General features: G+C 33.6%; 1 protein-coding gene across 8 annotated transcripts in view; it reads right to left on the bottom strand.

Annotated features, from left to right (window-relative positions):
• LOC126975491 (serine-rich adhesin for platelets-like) overlaps positions 1 to 16660 on the bottom strand; it is a 130725-nt gene extending 114065 nt beyond the window's left edge. For 7 of the 8 annotated variants that reach the window (XM_050823411.1, XM_050823410.1, XM_050823408.1 and 4 more), the window contains exon 1: positions 16491 to 16660. The gene's annotated coding sequence lies outside the window, so the exon portion shown is untranslated. Of the gene's footprint in view, positions 1 to 16486 lie in introns of all 8 variants that reach the window. The other variant, XM_050823413.1, reaches the window with a different exon arrangement.
• Positions 16661 to 17048: the final 388 nt, after the last annotated feature.

Below are 17048 nucleotides of genomic sequence, written 5' to 3'. Positions count from 1 at the left end.
CCACCTTGGATTAAAAAAAATGATCCCAAATTGGTTCTCCGCGCCCTCAAAAATCCTCGGATACGATATCCATATTGTAGAAATCATAATTTTGCGCGGCGGCCATCTTGCGGCCAACCGACTTCAAAAACAGTATTCCAAAACAATAGATATAATGTGCACTAATCGGTGTCCTTCCGCCGCGACCCGCTCTCGCCTCTCGCCTCCTCAAGACTCAAGCACATCTCACCTATAACTATGTATGTAGTAACAAACCCATCTTGAATGACACCGACTCCAAGACTTAAGGGCCCTGTAGACGGTCAAATTTGTTTGTCGAATTTGTTTGTCAAACTTCATGTTTTCATCAAACAAAAGCAAGCATACGATCAAACCAATAGATCAAATAAATTTGCCCATATTTCAGTTTTCTCCTTGACGTCCATGTGTTGTTATCATCTTCTGTCGTATATAACAATGAGTAATAATACAGATAAGGCGTTTTTGGCATTGACACTAGCACTATATATGAAGAAAAAGAAAAAAGGTCGTCGATGGTCTAGAGAGTGGTTGAAATTACGGGATAAATATACGCACGAAAATTTGTTACGGGAAATAGTGCTCACTGAACCAAATGACTATGCAAACTTCCTGCGCATGGACCATAAAACATTTGAAGATTTATTAACATTGCTAAGTCCTTGCATAGCAAAACAGGATACCGTTATGCGTAAATCTATACCAGCTTCTCAAAGATTATCTATAACGTTGAGGTACCTGGCTAGTGGCGCCGATTTTGAAGACCTAAAATTTCAAGCCTGCATTGCACCTCGTACACTCAGCGGCATTATCATTGAAACTTGTGAGGCAATAAATGAAAAATTAAGCAATATTCAGGTAAAATTATTATTTCAAAATTACAAAATATATAATTTAAAGAGAATAAAAATTGTTTATAAATTTGGCTGCTGTATCATCTTCAGGTTCGGTTGGATTATTTTCATTTGTTTGCGAGTCTGAAATATGAATCATCACAGGTTGCTTCGTATTGGACAGATATGATTGTTCAGATGAAGTGTGTGAAATAGGAGATGGGGTGTACGGAATAGGTGATGGAGTGTTCCAAGCGAGTGCTGGCTGAGACGGATTAATAACTACTGAATGTCTATGAAGGTTTCCTTCTTCTTCTTCAAAGAGTATTTCGTTTATGAATTTTTCTGCACGTCTTCTTTGTTCTCCAGACATGCGCTCTAGTTTAAAGGCCCAGTTTCTTGCCATCACTTGATATTCATTTTCAGGTTTTTTGAAATGATCCCTGGCTAATGTCATTAAGTCATGTTGCAAGTCCTCCTTTTTCTTCTTTTTTATTTGTACAGGACTAATAGATGCTGAAGGTGGCAAAGGTGATTGTGTTGATGTTGATGTTGGTAGTTTTGATGATGATTCCTAGAAACCAAAACAATAAATATAAACATATTACATAATAATAATAAGTATTTTTATGTTTCAGATACCCAAAACACGAAAGTTGGAAAATATTGGCACGACAATTTGGAAATTCATGGAACTTTGATAATTGCATTGGAGCTGTAGACGGAAAGCATATCACTTTACAAAAACCTGAGCATTCCGGTTCCTATTATTATAATTATAAGGGAACACACAGCATAGTGCTTATGGCCATAGCTAATGCAAATTATGAATTTATCATGATTGATGTCGGTACAAATGGTAGAGTGTCAGATGGAGGAGTACTTAAAAATACAAAATTTTTGAATATGTTTGAGAACAACCAGTTGCAGATTCCAGAGCCACAGGAATTGCCAAACTTTAATAAAAAAATGCCATTTGTATTTGTAGGCGATGAAGCTTTCCAGCTTCTTCCAAATTTTATGAAGCCCTACAATAAGCAGGTTTTAAATGATAAATAATTGAAAATGTATTCGGCATTCTTGCGAGTCGTTTTAAGATTCTCCAAAAACCCATCAAATTATCTCCTACAAAAGCTAAAATTGTAGTATTGGCGTGTTGTCATTTACACAATTTACTAATGAAACAAAAAAACTACATTAGGAATGGAGAATTAGACATGGAAGATTGTGTTACAGGGACTGTCATACAAGGATCTTGGAGAAATGAGTCAAATCAATTGTTGAATATCGAACGTACACGGGCTGGAAATAGCGCTACATTAGCAAAAGAAGTGAGAGATGATTTTTGTGAATATTTTAATTCAACGGGTGCTATTCCATGGCAAAACAAATGTTTGGAATAGGTAATCGTATTTGCTGTACTTGTGAAAATAAAAAATATTTATTAATTGGTTAAGTTAAAATATAATTATTGGTTAGGTTAAAATATTATGTTGTACCTATTTGTAACAAGTTGTTTATAAAAATATTCTTTTGAAAATGAATTCTTATTTGAAAATGAAAAAATTACAAATGTTTAGAGTAGGTAACTGTATATGTTGTACTTGTAGAATTAAAATAAAATAAACATTGCTACTATTTACCGTTTGTCCTGTTATTGAACTGATCCCCGATTCTTCCTCCACTTGGTCTTGTAGAAATTCAAGCTCTTTGTAGTACCATAATGAAGGTACATAGAGTTCATCAGTACCAGATCCAGAAAGCATAGATTTTTTCACCTTATTATTTTCACGCTTGAAAGTTGTTCGTAAAATATTAATTTTTTTTTAACATCTTCTTCAGTGATGTTCCCGCGAGACACTTTCAATAACTCCGTCATTTTTTTGATCGCATTCATTCTCTTGTGTTTATCCATATAATCTTTTGATTTTATTCTCCACAGCATCGGCATGTCGCAATATACGGAGATAAATTCCAAAAGAAATTCTTTTTCAGACATGTTGCCGTTATTGATTGTCGCAGTTGTGTTCTCCATGGTTTCAAGGCGATAACTGAGATATTATTTGACAAACACCGTTGCACACTATCAAACAGGTTTGCCAAACACACCGTCAATCAAAATTTCCATCAAACAGGTCAAACATTTCCATTGTTTGACAAACACGTCAAACAAGCTCGCACACTTTCAAAAAATTTGACAAACACGTTTGTCAAACAAATATTTGACAAATAATTTGACCGTTTACAGGGCCCTTTACAATAATCGTAACTAGAATTAGATTGTATAAAAATACGCAATTATTTTTATACTTTTTAGTGCACATTATATCTATTATTTTGGAATTGTGTTTTTGAAGTCGGTTGTTTTTTTTTGTTATTTTTATTTTTTATTTTATGATTTTTAGTAAATTTGAAGTACACTAACTAACAATTTGTCTAAATATGTGTAGATATACTAAATTTTTCAATGCAGCAATGAAATTAAGTGCTTTACAATTTGCTTACAGATAGTTAGAAATTCTGCCACAGATCGCACCCTTACTGTAATGATCATCATATTCGACTACGATAATTACATGACCATAACTATGTTATGGTAGATGACTTAAATATCCGGATAGCATAAAAAAGATTCGGCTGAGTATCGTTAATTTGCTCCTAAGAATTGAAGAGTTCTGTTACTTTGTTATGGATTCTGTAATTACAGAACCTAACCAAACTCTCACCAAGATGTCTCTATCTTTTATGACCTTACTATCTTTGAAGTATATCCTTTCCAATAAAAAAGAGTCCTCGAAATCGTTTGGCGCGATTATAAGTTATTTGTAAATTTATCATACACTTTGCTAAGTATGTATAGCAAATTTAAGACTTTTATGGTTTTCTTATGGATGCCATTGTCAGATCTGGACCAAATTACAATACCACACGGGAAGCACCAGATTTAAAATAAAAAAGAAATTATCAATATCGGTTTACCCAGTCGAAAGTTTTGAGGTAACCAACATAAAAAAAGAACGTACCGACGAATTGAAAACCTCCTTCTTTTTTGAAGTCGGTTAAAAATTATCTCAAATTCGTTCTCTGCACTCTCGAGAACCTTGGATAGGATATCCATATTGTAGAAATCATAATTTGGCACAGTGGCCAAAATAATAGTTTTGTAAATACACCTCCATCGTCTCGCTATTTCGTTACATCGAGTTTCAAATCACAACGATTCTAAAGAAGTTTCACTTAAAAAAGTGTGTGTATTTATGTACGCACGCAAGATGTTATATACTTCTATATATATGTACGCACGCAAGATGTTATATACTTCTTTATTTATGTACGCACGCAAGATGTTATATACTTCTTTATTTATGTACGCACGCAAGATGTTATTTACTTCTTTATTTATGTACGCACGCAAGATGTTTGCAAAAAATCGCGATATAAAAATAGGTGTTTGTCGTAGACGGGTGAAAATTTGAAGTTGTACGTATTTTTTAAAGTTGTATCATAAAAAAATAAATAATTTATGTAAAAGTTAAAAAAAAACACTTTAAGGGTATGAAAAATAGATGTTGTCCGATTCTCACCCCTACACAATATGCACACAAAATTTTATGAGAATCGGTCAAGCCGTTTCGGAGGAGTTTAACTACAAACACCGAGACACGAGAATTTTATATATTAGATTAAAATGTCGAATTTGGTTATCGGTGTGCGCGTACGTAATTCATTCTAATATTTTTTCCCTAAAAAACTGTTTTATTTTTTCGGATAATGTCTTGGATAGATTACCAATATTCGAAGGTAAATCAATCGGAGTTTAGTTAGTAAAATAATAAATAAATGTGATACAATATATGTTTATTAGACTTGCGCGTGTTCCTGCATAATAGATTACGTCTTTCAAATGAGCGGAGGTTAATTAAAGCTACTAATAAGATGTAGGTACTGACAATCAAACTGTAATTAAAGTTGTTTATAGCCGATCTTATATATATACTTGTTCATATAATAAAGGATCGCGCGTGTCCTGCCCGTGTAGATTCCGTTTACATGACTGAATCAGATTTTGTACATAATTTATTTGGTGTACTTTGAACTGAATATTATAAAAGTGATATTGTTGTGTTTTTAATATAAAATCACGTACCAGGAAACTTTTCACAGAAACGAGTGCGGTCAAGGTGATTTGATCGAAACAGTAGGTCCTATAACATCTTTATAGTAAATAAAAGGCCTTTGTAAAACCTTACCATCCTTGATTACTTTCTTGTTTCATTTACCTCGTTGAAACGTAAATGTATTCAAGAGGCCATCTTTGCTTTATGAATTGAATAAAGGAATATTCCTACGGTTTTCACATTATTAAACGTGCAGCCTACATTCCTGCATTAGTTTGAGATAAATAATTTGAATGTTATTAACATTAACATGGATATTAATTGGTCCAAATTCACCGACATAGGCGACAGGGCGCATAGTTCGACAGATGGCCGTTGGGACAGTAAAGTCCTCGAATGGCGACCGCATATTTAAAGACGCAGTGATGATCCCCACTCCCCACAAGAAGTGTCGGTCCTTCTTTATCTGGTCAAGATCGCTGGAATACGTTGGATGAGGGCAGCGCAGGACCGATCGTCGTGGAGATCTTTGGAGGAGTCCTTTGGCCAGCGGTGGACGTCTCATTCAGATCATTATTAATTGGTCATTATACATTTATTTTCATCATTAATATCTGAATAACAATAATAACTAGAAGGCGATATAAAATAATTAATATTAAAATACAGATGAAAAGCAAATTGAAAAACATTCGGTAAAATTAAGCTATATAAGATTTTTATCTTATAGCCTTATATTATATTTTATCTTATAGCTTAAAACATAACGTCATGGTTTCTTACCACAAACAAATATTTAAATTTCACCAATTTCAAGAAAATTCAACTACTTATGTATTTTATCATCGATCAAAACTTAGAAGCATTATTAATTAATTATGGAAATAGAAAGCATCTAGTAAGTGCATATTATAGAGATTATGACTAATGTTTTTATTAGAACTTCAAAAGTTTAGGCTGAAACCACGAATACTACATAACTAAGTTTACTTGTTAATAGATCAAACACATCAGCATTTATTATTGAAATATATTTTCCATTTGTATAGTATCCAGCAGAATCCGCACCACAGTTTATACTATCGCGTACAAATTAAAAAACAAAATCGCCCAACTTACGAGATCCGTACCATTAATAAGTTCTTATCTGGGGGTTACAACTTTTACTAAAAAAACCCATTTGTCGTATCACCTCATCGACAATACTTCCCTTACAGCCTCGCCTAGTGTCTGAATACTGGGTCTCGAAATTTCGAGCGATTGCCAATTCCGCGGCCAACTGGAGGGCAATGCCAAATTGGCTTCGAAGAAACTGGGCGTCATAAAAAGAGCACGGCAATACTTCAAGCCGGCGCACATTCTAGTGCATTACAAAGCGCGGATCCGGCCACATATGGAGTATTGCTGTCATCTCTGGTCTGGCGCACCCCAATATCAGCTATCACCCATTGACCGCATGCATTGCAGAGCAGCTCGAATTTTCGGAGTTCCAGTGCTCTGTAAACGACTTGGCGACGACGACGAAGGATCACTGGCGTTGAGTAGAGACGTCGCTTCATTGTGTGTCTTCTACCGCATTTATCACGGGGAGTGTTCTGAAGAGCTGTTTCACCTGATTCCTGCCGCTGAATTCCACCTTCGCACGACACGCCACAAATAAGGATATCATCCCCACCATCTGGATATGTGGCTGTCCTCCACAGTGCGGTTTTCAAGGAACTTCCTCCCACGAACAACAAAGCTGTGAAATAATTCTTGCGCGGTTGCCGGGACGATAACACATGGGAACCAAAAATGGCAATGCGGTAACGTGATCGCTTAACATCAGGTGACCCGTACGCTCGTTTATCCTCCTCTTCCATAAAAAAAAGGAGGATTTGTCCTAATTATGTCATTTCTTGTACAATTCAGATGGAGTAGTTATAACTGGTGCAATATCCGTAAAGCAGTAATTAGCAGGCAGCGGTGACGCACAGTGCGGAACCGGCACGGCTCACGGCAACTGACACGCCACATTAAGCCCGACGTACCGCTATCATTTCTGCACTGACACCACAGTCTATAAATCAACAAACAGTCTTCCAACGAAGCCGTCTAGACGTCCAATCGTGCAGGGTGCGAGGTTGAGACGCGCCTACTGCTAGACAAAGGCCTTATCCCTCTTATATTATAAATGTGAATGTAAATTTGTTTGTTACGCTTTTACGCCGGAGGTTCTGAACAGATTTTGATGAAATTTTGGTACATCGATAGACTTGAGCTTGGGAAAGGGCATAGACATTTTATCCCATAAAGTTCCCGCGGGATTTGTGAAAAACTGTAATTCACGTCGATGAGCTATAAGTATACCAATGTTTAGTTTCCAATAGCAATCTTCCTCGAAATGAGATTCATATAATATGTTGGGAACGGGAGCGAAAACGGGAACCGGAACTGGAATAAGACACGAGATTTTATTCAATGCTAGAATTGCCTATTATGTTTAAAAACTCTTGATCAGCTAGTACGTAGGTCACACTTATTAGTGATTAGCGTAATTTAAAAAAACAACATGTTATGACCAAAATATTATGTTTATTGCTTTTCAAAATACACTCCTTTACATGTTTTTATGCGATCGAACCATTTTTTAAAACAGGAGGACCACGGATCTGAAGGCATGTATTCTACGTGCTGATTGACCGCTATCACTGCCTCTTCGGAATTGGTAAAATTGAAACCTCTCATAAAATTTTTGATTTTGGGAAAAATACAGAAATCACAGGGTGCTATGTGCAGGATGAGTTGTACTTTTTCGAAAGTTAAAAATGACTTAATTTTGTTGGCCGTGTGGGAAGAAACGTTATCATGATGTAGAAGAACGCGGCTTTTTGGTCGTCTTTCGCGAACTTTTTTTAACACCATGGGTAAACAAATGGTAGAATACCACTTGGCATTAACACTCTTATGATCTTCAAGTGAATTGTGCAGTTGCAGAAAAACCCGTAGCTGAGAAAAAAATGCGATAATTTTTTTACCAATGTTTTTCTCGCCTGCCTCACTTTTGTTGGCTTATGCTCATTTTCAAACACCCATTGCTGTTTTTCTTCGGATTCAAATCAATAAATCCACGCATCCATCTCCTGTGACAATGTCATAAACAGCATTAGAATGTCCGTGGTCGTACTTCACTATCTGTGAGCACCATTCCACGTGAACCCGCTTCTGCTCTGCTGTCAGTTCATGAGGGATCCAACGACAACAAAGTTTCCGACCTTTAAATTCTTCGTGTAAAATTTTATGAATTTGGCTCATTCCAATCCCCAACAGTCCTCAAATTGTCTGATAGATAATCCGTTTTCTTCAATTAACCGCTTAACAGTAGCCACATGACGCGAGTTAAACATTTTATACCCATCCAAAGAAAGGTGCTCAACGTCGCTTTACTGCGTTCAGTTTTCTTCGTAAAGTATTAAAATGTGTAAACGGACATCGTCGGCCTTACAAATAACTTCGTATAAAGCTTTCATTCATCATTTTTAGAGTTCCCTAGCCAAATTTCAAAATAATGGAACCCGTATAGATTCGTCATGTCTGACTGTCTGTCCGTTCGTATGTCACAGCCACTTTTTTCCGAAACAATAAGAACTATATTTATTTATTTATTGAAAAGACCAAGAGCATAAATATTACAAATTAGTCTTAAAAATTAGTGTACATATAATAGCCAATTACAGGTCTCTCTATATAAACAAAAATCAACTAATGAGTTTTCAACTTAAATTACTTTAACTTATAAACAAAAAAAAAACCGACTTATGAATTTCAACTCAATTTACTTTAACATAGTAACAGTAACATGTATAGTTTAAACATTATAAGAATAATAGTATGCGTATGAATGCGAATTTAGTATATTATTATATTATATATATTATTATATTATGTTATATTATATATATTATTATATCATGTTATGATCGGTTATAGTGTATATTTTATGTTTGGATGTGTATGTGTGCGTGTAGTGTGTGTTTGTGTATATGTACGTGTGTTAATGTACCTATTTGTTCGTTTAATATTGCTCCAGTAACATTTTTCGTATCTAGTGTATTCATTAATATTTTAATAATTTCTTTTTTGAAGATATTTTTACTGCGATTATGAATGTCGACATTCGAAAAAACTTCGTTGTAATGCTTACAAATTCTGTTAATGGGAGAATTTTTACCATAGTTCGTAGTGTAAAATGATAATGAGAAGAGAGGCGTATTTCTCATTCGTTTTAGTGGTACATTGAAGTTAATACTAGCAAGTAATGTTGGGGAGTCCAGAAGATTATTTATTATATTAAATAAGAACATTGTATCTAATAACGTTCGTCTGTCTGCTAGTGAAATTATATTATGATGCATGCAGCCATCTTTATAGTTGGAGAAAATTTTATGACGAAAGTTAAGGTGCCTTATAAATTTAGCTTGAATCTTATCAAGTTTTTCAATATATGTTATATAATGGGGCGACCAGATACAACTTGCGTACTCTAAGACACTACGTACGTATGCATAGTAAACAGATTTAATACATGCAAGGTCATTAAAAGGTTTGTATGTACGTATCATAAAACGTAAGCTCTTGAACGCTTAATTCGCAACGTAATCAATATGCTCAGACATAGTTAGCTTGCTGTGTTATTTTTGACACCTAAATACCTAACAACACCTACTTTAGGTAGGAATTCCATTTAGCGAGTATGTAAATTGTATCTTATTTACCTTACGACTAAACGATATCTGTTCACATTTAGGTGCATTAACTGAAATAAAATTGTTTTTATAATACTCAGATAGATTATTAAGAGTAATTTGTAATTCAATGCAGTCATTATGATTGTGTACTTTGTAAAATATTTTTTTATCATCTGCGTATGATAATCCATGGTTGCATGGATTAAAATATCTGTATATGTCATTAATATATGCGTTGTAAAGCAATGGTCCCAGGTGAGATCCCTGTGGAATACCTGATGGAATTTTCACAAAATCCGATCTGTACCCACCTACTATCACTGCCTGAGATCGATTAGACAAGTATGATTTAATCCATCTTAACAGATCCCCATGTATACCTAGACTTTCTAATTTGGCTAGCAAGATGATGTGGTCTACACGATCGAAGGCTTTTTCGAAATCAGTGTAAACCACATCAACTTGACCACCACTTTCCATATTTTTAAGAACAAACTGTATAAATTCAGCTAAGTTCGTCAGGGTTGAGTTATGTTTAAGAAAACCGTGCTGTGAATGACTTACTCCATTCATAACTGTGGGATAAATTTGATCGTAGACAAGTTTTTCGAAAATTTTACTAAATGTATTAAGCATTGAGATAGATCTATAATTATCAATTTTGGATTTCGAATTTTTTTTATGAATAGGTATGATATTAGCCTCTTTCCATTTAGATGGAAATATGCCCTCTGATAAAGATCTGTCATAAATATATTTGAGAGGTTTACCTAACGCTCTGGCACAATTATGAATAAAGATAGGAGGAATATTATCGGGTCCGCTGGATTTATTCATATTAATCGTTTTGAGTAATCGTAAAAATTTATTTTTACAGACGCCAGCCTTACAAATTGCATATGCGTCATTACATTTGGGTAATTGAAGACTGTCAAGGTTATAGATTGAGGCGGGTTCGACAAAAACACTTTTAAAAAAAGTATTAAAACCATTACATATATCCGGGCCGTTGTTAAAGACTTGGGTGTTCAATGATAATGTCTTCGGGTAATTAGATTTTCGTCTCCATGAGTTTCACGTAACGCCACATGTTTTTAGGACAAGTTTTAATATCTTTTTGAATTTTAGTTATAAATTTATTATAAAGTTCACGTTCTAAACTTTTCGATCTAGCTCGAAGTTAAGAAAACTCAATATAGTCTAGTGGATTGTTAAATCTTTTCCACTTAGCATGCATTTTAGATTTTTCTCTGATAATTTTATTGAGTGTATTATTGTACCAAATGGGATAGTGATTGTTCTTATTTATTTTATATTTAGGTACCATCAGGCTGATGCATGTATAAATTTCATCATAAAAACATTTTAATGCGCAATCTGCCGTGTCACATGATTCAAAAATATTATGCCAATTAAGATTGTTTAGGTAATCTATAATTTTATCATATCTACATTTTTTTAAATTATACTTCTCTATTGAAATTTCTTCCATGAAATTAAGTGATATATTTGAAGCATCAATTATTATACATGGATGAGCTGAATCCTCACTGACTAATGAGATCAACGAACGAGTGGTGGAGGCAGAAAAGTTACAAAATACAAGATCTAAATTATTATTATATGAATTTTTAATAAAGTTTCCTTGTTCTAAAACTAATAAATTAAATTCATCTAGTAGTAATTGCCCTGCATTTTGAATTTCTACAGAACCCTTCTTAGTAAAAATTGGCCCTAGACAGTTATCCCAATTAATATACGGCAAGTTAAAATCACCTACAATCAAAAAGTTATCATTTTTATGTGAATTCATGACATATGTGATACTGGAAGTAACATTTTCTAAAGTATATGGTAAGTTATTATTAGGTGGCGCATATATTACTGCGATATGTAAGTTCGCACCAACTGAAGTATTGAATGAACTTGCCGGAATAGTAACCCATATCATTTCGGTTGGTTGCACTACATTGTTGTTAGTCAAAAGAAATGGCCCTAGCTCACTGCGTACAAGTATCATAACTCCACCCCCTCTGGATGTATTCGTAAGACATAAATCTCTGTCTATTCGAAACACGTTATATCTAGGATCGCAGAATTCGCTATCTAAAATCCCGTCGTGTAACCAAGTCTCTGTGATCAACACTAAGTCAAAATTATGTTTATTTAATTCCCTGTAAAATTCTAAAGTCTTTGTACGTAGGCCCCTAATATTTTGGTAAAAAATATCTAACGTTTTATGAGTCATTATTTAGTTCAAAATTACAAATTGTATAAAAAAGATGCAACGATAAATACAAATAAAAATTACTAGTGTTAGACGCCATTAAATTAATATAGCTATCAAAATTTATAGTAAGTAAGTGTAATAATAAATCAAAAAAAAAAAGTGTAATAATAAAACAAAAACATAATGCGTTATTATATCGTATGAACAGAGTGCTATATAGCTTTAGCATGAGCAACTGTTGAAACTAGGTAAGTAGATGTATTCTGTGAATCGCACAAGATTATCACACATAAGTAGGAAAATTATTAATAAATTTTGGGGGTTCCCCATACTTAGAACTGAAACTCAAAAATTTTTTTTAATCAAAGCCATACGTGTGCGGTATGGACCCATATCAATTTATTATATATATGATGATATATATATATATGATGATATATATATATGATATATATATATATATGAACATTAACACCAAATTTCGTGAAAACAAATTGATTTTGGAATAAATAAAAATTAAAAACCAAAGACTTGGTTTTTTGAATTTTTCACATAAATTTTGAGGTTATGTGGAAAAATTGTAAAAACAAAAGTTGTGGATCTCTTTATTACCTACAACTTTGCCATTTGATTTATTTCCATAGGACTTGCAGTTTTGCCGAAAATCGAGATAAACCGTTTTTTACCCTTAATCACCCCCACCCTTTTCCACTTGCTGACCTCAGATCGCCCCTAATTTATTTTGCCTTTTATTTTTGTTATATTCTCTTCCACATCCAATGGGTTTCATCCTACTATTATTTTTTTAGTTTCAAAAATTATCGACACTGGTCTATTAGTGCGATGGCCGACACAGCGCGGGTCTTTATTTATTTTTAATTTATGCAATCTTATGTAACTAACGTAGTTTTTTATTAATCCACCGATCTGAATAAATTTTAAGGTATATTCTGAACCGTGGGTTGTTCCGTTGTCCTGTATACCGCCAGCTCAAAAGGAAACGTGTGAGTGTCAACAAATAAACAACAACAACAATATTGATGTAGGTTATTTTTGAAAGCTTATTAAATGGAGATGGTGAATCTTTCAATATTTTTGCAGTAAGGTGCATCACGGTAAGTCCGGAATCTTTAAAAGATTCCATACCTGCTTGTAAAAAGAATCAATCAATCAAGCAATTTTCTTTATTTGCGAATTTGGGTGATATTCTCTCTTAATTACAGCATGCAACATTAAAAAAAACATTACTATACTATTACAAAACGTTCTTAATATTATCATCTAAAATGTCTAATGTTCATTAATATAATTATTATATGTCGAAAATCTAAATGTCAAACATCTATTTGATGGCAAAAACAATATTTATAATAGTTAAAAATTTTCCGTAAGACAATCACTGATTGTATAGTATGTCTTATCTATTAGAAACACATTTTTACCGTTTTTTTTTTTGGGGATCTCCTCCGTTTCTATAATAACCCTGTGTTAGTGATTATATAAACGAGGCCCAGCGCAGAAGAGGCTTTTTGTAAAATGGGCACAATTACTGGGTGGCTGTTCCAACAGCTCAATGGCATGTCTTTTGCTCTTGCGATTATTAATTTTTAAATTTTGAAATTAAGTACTTTTTACAAATACAATAATTTCATAAATATACAGACTGGTCAGGCATTGTGAGAATTTTATATTCTTTAAAATACGGCATAAAACAATTAATTGTGAATCCTCAATTCTTAGCTGCTTGCCAACCTTCCACATACCTATATATCACAATATCTTTTAGCAGACAGTAATTAGGCATAGACTAAGATACAAATTATTGATTGAACAATAGATATTGAATAATAATTTTAGGTTATATTTTACTTTTAGGTAAGTATATCTTTTTTCTCCCACTTTTTTAGACTTACTTACGATTTGCTTTTTTCTTAGTTTCGATACGTTCTACAATTATTAATAAGTTTCCATGATGTACGCCACTTCTTTCAGTGGGTCCCAAAATACATGCATTCTCGCCATCCTCCTTTCTAACCATAATATCAAGCGATATGTTAGGATATAAGTAACGAAATAATAATAAACATAAAATATCCAAGCACTCACAAAGAAATATTAATCAATAGGTCACTCAAGGAATGCAGTGATAGTGATGCATGGCCGAATAGTTTCGTAAGTCGTAAGCCAGCCGGTGTTATCAAACTACATTCAATTCTCATTGTTTACTTCGTGTGCCGGCTGACAGACTGACAGACAATGTTGCATCATGTGAACTTTCAAGCATTTTGTTTTGTTTAACAATCTTGATACATTATTTTTTATTGGTAATTATGTATTTTTACACAAAAACTATGTAGAGAATTGTGCATCGATTTTATTTATTGTTTTTTTTATAACATTTTAATTATTTTTTTTACTATATGAGTGGTCTTTTGATTAATGTAGTACTACAGGATGGAAATGTCCAAGGTCCACACTTTAAATAAAGTTTCGTTACAGTAAAATTGATTAATCAAATTAATTGCCTGAGGGCAATCCCTCCATTCCCAATCTGTACTCATTATATAAAACTAGCACATAAACGTTTCTTAAGAATTCTTTTTCGCTACTCATTTTGTTTGTAGATTTTATGGGATCACTTTATATAAAAAGCATATACAGTGCTGAACAAAGGACTAACTGACTCGATCTAACCGCGTAGTAGGCGACGCAAGTTTATCTTTGTCCCTGGGGTTAACATAATAATAATTGTCAGTTTCATGTTTCAGCTAATGTGCCCATGTGCTTAGTATTATCAAAGGCAGCAGTTCAAATGTTTATAACTTAATTTTTTTTTTTCATTCTTTTTCTTAAATTCCCAATTAATTATAACATGTAACCTAGGTTTTGAACCTAGGTCCAACGTTCACGCTTAATTAAATAATTTAATAAAAGTTTGAGGTTTACGTGAAATACATATAACCAACCCATCCATTAATCTGGGATCCTTACCAAAATTCGCCCCAAAGTATAGCTGTACGTGATATTCTCTCTGTAGTTAGTTATAAAAACACAATTTTAAAGAAATCTGGAATAGTGAAATTACTGGGCAAATGAGACTTAACACCTTATGTCTCAAGGTGACGAGCGCAATTGTAGTGCCGTTCAGAGTTTTTGGATTTTTCAAGAATCCAGCGGTACTGCATTGTAACGGGTAGGCCGTATCAATTACCGCCAGCTGAACGTCCTACTCGTCTCGTCCCTTATTTTCATAAAAAAAATACGGACCGGCGTTACATATTTAAGAGAAATAGGTACACGAAAGCAATATATACATGACTATGCTCTCATACTGCTACTAGTTAGTTCATCGTTACGAAGTGCTTGATATTATATGAGATATAGGTTGTCTGTTGTACTTATTACCGATAATTGTATATTCTATTAAAAAGAGCGCAAAAAAGAATGCTGGGAGATTCTTCTCTCTCAGAGCGCCATTTGTTTCCGAAGCGGTGGTAGTGTTAGAAATGACATCAAAAAGGAATCAATTTTGAGAAAATGAATGCCTTTTATAATAAATTATTTATATTTGAGTAGCAATACCAAATGTAAATGCCGAGTTTAAAGCGTTTTAGTCCTCGTACACCAAAACGCTGCCTATAAATTAACATGAAAAGAATATTAATATTAAATGTATATTCACTAAACGTTGTGTGCTTGATTTTTAAGGTTTTTTACTTCAAATGAGGGTTTATACGAATGAATATGAAGAGATCTGCCAACATATGACTCGTACATAATCTTAACTGAGGGTCCTTACTCCCTTCGATCACAAGTTTCTTGCACCGTTTCTTTTCTCTCAAAGTGCTTTTGTTTACGAAGCGATGGTAGTGATTTAATTGACATTAAAAAGTATTCTCAAGGAATTAATTATAAAGAAAAAAAATACTGTTTATCGTTCCGGTGAAACATCAAGCACATGAGATATTTTTAAAACTCAATGAGATCGGTAATGGTACTGCTATTTGAGAATATATTTCCCATTTTGTTATATCTACAACATTTTTTTTATAACATGCAACCCTATAATAATATCCACCCCTAAACAAAATTAAAGGGCGAAACATTGCAAAGAAAGAGAAATATATTTATTTTTCTTTAAATTGAACTAAAAATAGGTTAGGTATATACTTACTCAGGCATTAATTAATAATCAATAACATCATTCTCAGAAATAAAACAAGAGTTAAGTATATATAGTTAAGATTAAAAAATAGTAGAGTCCCAATAGAAAGAACGTGAATATAAATTAGCAACAAGTTATTTCATCATTAATTAAATTAAATTGATCTTATTTATTAGACCAAATAAAATCTCTGAACAGACGTCGATTTTTTATATATAATTAAATCAACTTAATAATTAAAAAATTTAAACTAAGCAATAACTTCGTTGCTACTAAACAGTAGAGTTCGCTCCTAAATTAACGATTCAATTACTAACAGTTCTTTTAATATTAAAACATTAAGCAATAAATACAACAGACAGATTATCTGTTAAATAAAATATTTAAATAAGTACCCACATCCTTGTTATCCGGGTTAACACTTCACGGCACTAGCACAGCGTCACACAAAAAGTTGATTTACCACAAACGTAATATTGCCGCGTTTACCGTCCGCACGTCAGACTCATTCAGCGTTACCAACTCGACTGTCCGAGTGTCAGTGAACAGTGTACACTGACCACTCCAGCATCAGCGAGCACTGGTCAATGTCCACAGAATCTGTAGCCGCGAGATAATTGCGTTGCAGTTTAGAAAACGAATAATCGGATGGGACACGCTCCGGAGACTAAATGTTTGCACGAAGCTAAGATATTGCATGTTTGGAGATTTCTAGTCGTTCTTTCGTCGCATCAATGGTTTCGAGTATTATTGTCGAGTAATTTACGATTCGTCTTTGATGCCTCATATACACGCTGCAGCTTCTGATTACTCTATTATTATCTAGTTATTGCAGACCAGCATAATGCTTTATATTATTGAGGTAATGCTTCTTTAAGCGAGTTAGGGACGAATAATATCAGATTGACTTTTTACGATGCGCACCCACACACATAGACTCTCAAATTAGACACCCTG

This window comes from Leptidea sinapis, chromosome 36, assembly GCF_905404315.1.
Source record: "Leptidea sinapis chromosome 36, ilLepSina1.1, whole genome shotgun sequence".
In the NCBI taxonomy this organism is placed as follows: Eukaryota; Metazoa; Arthropoda; class Insecta; order Lepidoptera; family Pieridae; genus Leptidea; species Leptidea sinapis.
The sequence above is the reverse complement of the archived record's forward strand: the minus strand, read 5'-3'. Positions and strand labels throughout refer to the sequence as shown.